This window comes from Mus pahari, chromosome 23 (assembly GCF_900095145.1).
Source record: "Mus pahari chromosome 23, PAHARI_EIJ_v1.1, whole genome shotgun sequence".
NCBI classification, from domain to species: domain Eukaryota; kingdom Metazoa; phylum Chordata; class Mammalia; order Rodentia; family Muridae; genus Mus; species Mus pahari.
The window spans coordinates 30679430-30684835 of NC_034612.1; positions in this window are offsets into that span (position 1 = coordinate 30679430).

A 5406-nucleotide genomic window follows, 5' to 3' on the forward strand; every position below is an offset into this window, starting at 1 on the left:
TGGTGGCTCACAACCATCCTTAACAAGAGCTGACTCCCTCTTCTGGAGTGTCTGAAGACAGCTACAGTGTACTTACATATAATAAATAAATAAATCTAAAAAAAAAAAAAAAAAGGCAGGGGTAGCCCTGGCTGTCCTGGAACTTGTTCTGTAGACCAGGCTTGCCTCCAACTCAGAGATCCTCCTCAGTGCTGGTATTAAAGGCACGTGCATACTCTCCCTGAGATTCTGCAATGAGAGAGAGAGAGAGAGAGAGAGGCGCTAAAGGGCTCAGTGCAGCCCGCGACACGCCCTCTGGGCTGGCAAACTCTTCTAAGCCCTGCTACTGCTCAGTTTCCATGCCCTCTCCTCTCTGATGCTCAGCGTGGCTTTGGGGATCAGTGAGCCTAAGCCAGGCAGCTTGACTGCATCCTGGGGCGTCTCTGTTTCCTCTGGGGACTCTAGGTATCCCACATTCTACTGTACTCCCACATAGGACCATCGTGGACGAGAGGCATCCTTTCACCCATCCATGCAAGGCCTTCCAGGGTCAGGATGGGTCCAGGGCGCATTTGACCCATCCCCTGCCCCGCTATCCTAGTCCCTGGTCCCTGTGGGGAACAGTCTTTAGTCAGACATGTGGTGGGTATCCAATCAGCCTTCTCCACTCTGTCCCTGAATGTTCCAACGTGGGCGGGGCCAACAGGTTTAGGGACTTTCTCAAAGGATGGAGAGGCATCCTCAGGAGGGGCTCTGGGGACCGACCAGAGGCGGTGTGTGTGCAGGGAGAGCACTTTTTTTTTGGACCAGTGTGATCCTTGGACAAGGTAGGGAGGGCAGGGAGCTAGGGAAGCACCAGATGTGGGAGGGGCCATGCTGAGGAATGTGGGTAGCCCCTCCCCCTCCACGGGAAAGACAGGGGCAGATGGCAGGCTGGCGAGGGGGGCGGAGGACGGAAGGGGAGGTGGCTAGCCCAGCCAGAGTCTCTGACAGTGGCGCCCAAAGCTCATCCTCGGGACCTGGGATTGGGGGCAGAGCCTGCTCATGTTTCCAGCGTGCCCCTCCCTCCTGCCAGCTGTGTGCAGCTGGGGCCTCACTCTGCTCGGAGGAAACCCAACACTAATGTGCGTGTGTGCGTGCGTACATACGTGTGTGTGTGTGTGTGTGTGTGTGTGTGTGTGTGTGTTGGCGCTCAGGAACCTGAGGTCTTCTAAGTTTTTGACTCCTAGCAGTGACCTGCTCTGACTGACAGACACTCTGGTGGCTGCTGGTAAAAGAGGTGAGAAGGGAGAGTGGAAGCCTGAGGTATAAAGCAGGTTACATCACCCCGAAAAACTAAAAGGCACAGTTCTCACCATAGGTCTAAAGTCTTTAGTCCCCCAACGGTTTCACAAGCTGGCACACAGCTCTCTCTCTCTCTCTCTCTCTCTCTCTCTGTGTGTGTGTGTGTGTGTGTGTGTGTGTGTGTGTGTGTGTCCATGTGTACCCAAGGAAAGATAGGATTCCAGGGCTGGGGACCTCGAAGCTGGCTTGGAGAACCCCAGGTGCCTGTCCTGGGGCAGTTTTTGTCTCTGTCAGAGGCATACATTTGCAAGAAAAACATTTGTGGCTGAACATGGCTGCAATCCCAGCACTGGGAGGTGGAAACAGGAGGATCGGAATAGAGTCCAAGGCCCCATGGAAATACAGGGAATAAATGAGATACTGTCTAAAAAAAAGAAAGAAAGAAAGAAAAGAAAGGAAGAAAAAATAGAAAAAAAGGAAAAAAGGGACTATCTCAGTAGGTAATGGACGGAGAGAACATTTATATGTGTGTGCTAAGCACACATTATGCACAATAAAATATTTTTAAGTTGCACGAGTCTACTACCGTTGCCCTTGAGCCTCAGTTTCCCCACAAGGACACAGCTTCTGGCAGAGGGCCATGACCACAGCTTCCTGCTGGATAAACTGTCAGGGCTTCTTTTTCTCCCATGGGAGCCTCTCCCTTCCCCCAACTCTCAAAGGCAAGCATCCACCTAGAGGTCCGGACCCAGAGGCTACTACTGAGCCAACCTGGTTCTCCACACCTCAGATGCTCTGCTCTCTCCATGTGGAGACTGAGACCGACCCTGACACTGCTGCAGCTCTCCAGGCCCTGCCTGGTGGCTTCCTGGAGCCAGGAGGGAGGGACACTGCCCGGAGATGCAGCCAGATGGCTGTAATCCTGCATCAACAGGGGCTTAGACACCTGCTAGGCTCCTTCCCTGTCACTCTGGCCTGCCCAAGCATTCCAGGGCATCTTAGTTTGCAAGGGGCTTTCCCCAGCGCCATAGTGGAGCCTCGGGGCTCTGTCCCTCCCCAACTGGTGTGAGCATCTGGCAACATGGTCTTGGATTGGTCCTCTTGCAAGTCCTGTGTGAGTGCTCTCCCTAGACACTCCTAGGGCCTGAGATGGCAGTTTGGAGAGACCTGCCTGAGTAGAACAGGAGATCTGAAAGAAATCAGAAATGCTACCAAACGCCTGAACAACATTCGGGGGCAGGGGGCTTGGGAAAGGTTTCTGTGAGGCAGGGGGCCCAGGGCTGGGCTGGGGGAGGGCTCCAAATGGGGGCTGGGCAGAAAGAACAGGTGCGAGGAGAGGGGGGGGGCGGGAGCCATCTGGGTGGGAGAGGAGAGCACTAAACGACAAGGCCAGCCTCCTGTGTCGACAGAGGCTGGAGCCAGAGGCACAGTGGGACCTGGGGCTAGGGACAGAACTTAGAAGGAAGGGACACCCTCAAAGTTCTTAGGGTAAGATTGGCTTTGGGGTGCCAGCGCGATTGTCCATCTCGTTACAGTGTCTCCACTTACAGGCCTCTCACCTCCAGAACCCACCCACTGCCCTCCCCAGGGCCCTCACTAATCCCATGTTTTGTGGGTCCCCTAAAGCCTGGGCTGCCCGCGCTGTCCATGAACAGAGTAGCCCCCAGGGGAGCAGTGTGGGAATGTGGGCCAGGCGAGAAGGTAAGACTCGCTCTTCCCTCTGTCCCTGCACCTGCCCCATCACCCCCCACACCCTCAGCTCCAAAGTCCATATTTCCATGTGAATGGCCGCCCTCGGCCTGCTAAGCTGGTTAACAAGCCCCCAGCCCCACAGAGGCAGACGGAGGGTGTTAACACAGGCCTATTGTCCCAGCTCGGGCTCCAGGTTGCCATGGCACCTGCCAGGCCTCTGGGCTCGGACTAATCATTTCTCCGGGCCTTTCACTGCCCCGGTCCCACCCCCCAGGCTGGTCTCTGTGACTTGGCTGTGCCCAACAAGGCTAGTTTCTCTGCTGAGGTCAGGAGAGGCCATAAGTCCAACCCCCAGGGCCCCTGGCCCCAGCTCTTTGTCCCTGGCATTGTCCCTGTGTCACTAGTCCTCCAGTTCTCTGGGAACTTCAGTGGCTTGGCGGGAATTGGACTCAGCCAGGTGGTCAGTTTTTCCCATTGTGGAGAAGAGCCCTCAGTCCTATTCTCTCTGGCCTGCCCTCTGCTCTTCAGGTATGCCAGACAAGTACCACCCCCACTGAGCTAAACTCCCAGCCAGTCCCTTTCTGAGTTTTTGTTGTTTGTTTGTTTGCTTGTTTTTGTGACAGGGTGTCATTATGCAACTCAGGCTCTCCTCAGATCTACGATGTCCCTGCTGGGATTGCAGGTCAGATCCACCCTTTAGAGACCTCCAGAGTCACTTGCCAACAGGCCCTCTAGAATACCAACTACTCTGTTGGGCCAGGAGGTCCAAGGCCAAGGGTGCAATGGGTCCTTAGAGGTAGTGGTCCCTGCTGTGTAGGATGGGATCCATGGTCAGAGGCACCAAGGGGAGGCTGAGGCCCCTGTCTAGACTGGCCTGACCCCTCCAGGAATACTCAACTTCCTGTCTCCCTCAGAACCGTGAGTCCGAGTGTGAAGAGAAGATGGCGGTCCAGAGTCTAGGATTCCGGAGCAGTATGCCACTGAAATGCAGCTTCTCAAATGGTTTCCACTCTGACTCCTTTCTCAAATTACAAAGCCGAGACGTCTTTATGTGATCTCAGAGAGCTACATACATAAAAACAAGTCCACAAACCAAATGCTCACAATAAATCAGAAAGACATTTACTTTAAAACAATTCTTTGGTATACATAGGACCCCGCGGTTTATTAAGGAACGGGGGAGGAAGAGGTGACCGTACAAGCACGAGGACATGAGTTCAGATCCCCTGAACCCATTTGAAAAACGGCCATGGTGGAGCGTGCTTATAACCCCAGCTTTGGTGTTTGGGGTGTGCACGAGTGACAGGGGGACCCCTGAAGCTCATTGGTCAGTCATCCTGGCTAAATCAATGAGCCCCAAGTTCAACTGGAGATCTCCTCTCAGAAAAATCAAGATGGAAGCCAGTCGGGGGCAGCACACACCTTTGCCCCCAGCACTCGGTAGACAGAAGCAGGAGGATCTCTGTGCCAGCCGAGGCCGCATAACAAGAAACAAACAAAAGAATGAGGAGAGCGGCTGAAGGAGATATTCTACACTAGTGGTGGTGTGGATTGGCCTACGGAGAGTGGCACTATTGCAGGAATGGCCTTATTATAGGAAGTGTGTCACTGTGGAGGCGGGGCTTTGAAAAAAAAAAAAAAANAATATATATATATATATATATATATATATATATATATATATATATATTCAGTCCTGCCCAGTGTGTGATCTAGACCCTCCTCCTGGCTGCCTTCTGATCAAGATGTAGAACTCTCAGCTCCTCTAGCACCATGTCTGTCTGTACTTTGCCATGCTCCCGCCATGATGATGGACTGAGCCTCTGAAACTGTAAGCCAGCCCCTACTGAATGCTTTCCTTTATAAGAGTTGCCTTGGTCATAGCACTAAAACCCAAACTAAAACATTACCCTTCTTAGGCTTCCACATGCATGAACATACATGTGCATGTACCACAACTCCCATACATACACAAGACCATACACACAATACCATATACTGCACACATACACACACACAACAATAAAGCAAATTTGTACACTAGTGAGACATATATACTTGTTAAATTTATATAAAATCTTAACCAAATATTTATTTTTCAGAGTTTATCAATATTGGTTTTTGTTTTGTTTTTTTGGTCAGTGCTGAGAATGTTATTTTATATAAATATATCATACAAGATGGTAGAAGCATGTTTAGGGTCACTTCAGAAATTGCTGGAAATTCTGCCCTAAATCATAAGCCAAGGTTCATTAATAGTTTTTCATGAATCTCCAGTCGGCTGCTTCAATAGGAATTTTAAAACTAAACATTTCAACACAATACCAAGATATGCTAACTTGTTCCTTCTATACCAAGGAACGGCCATATGGAAACATTTTTTAAACCATTATACTTCAGCCGGGTGTGGTGGCACACACCTTTAATCCCAGCACTTGGGAGGCAGAGGCA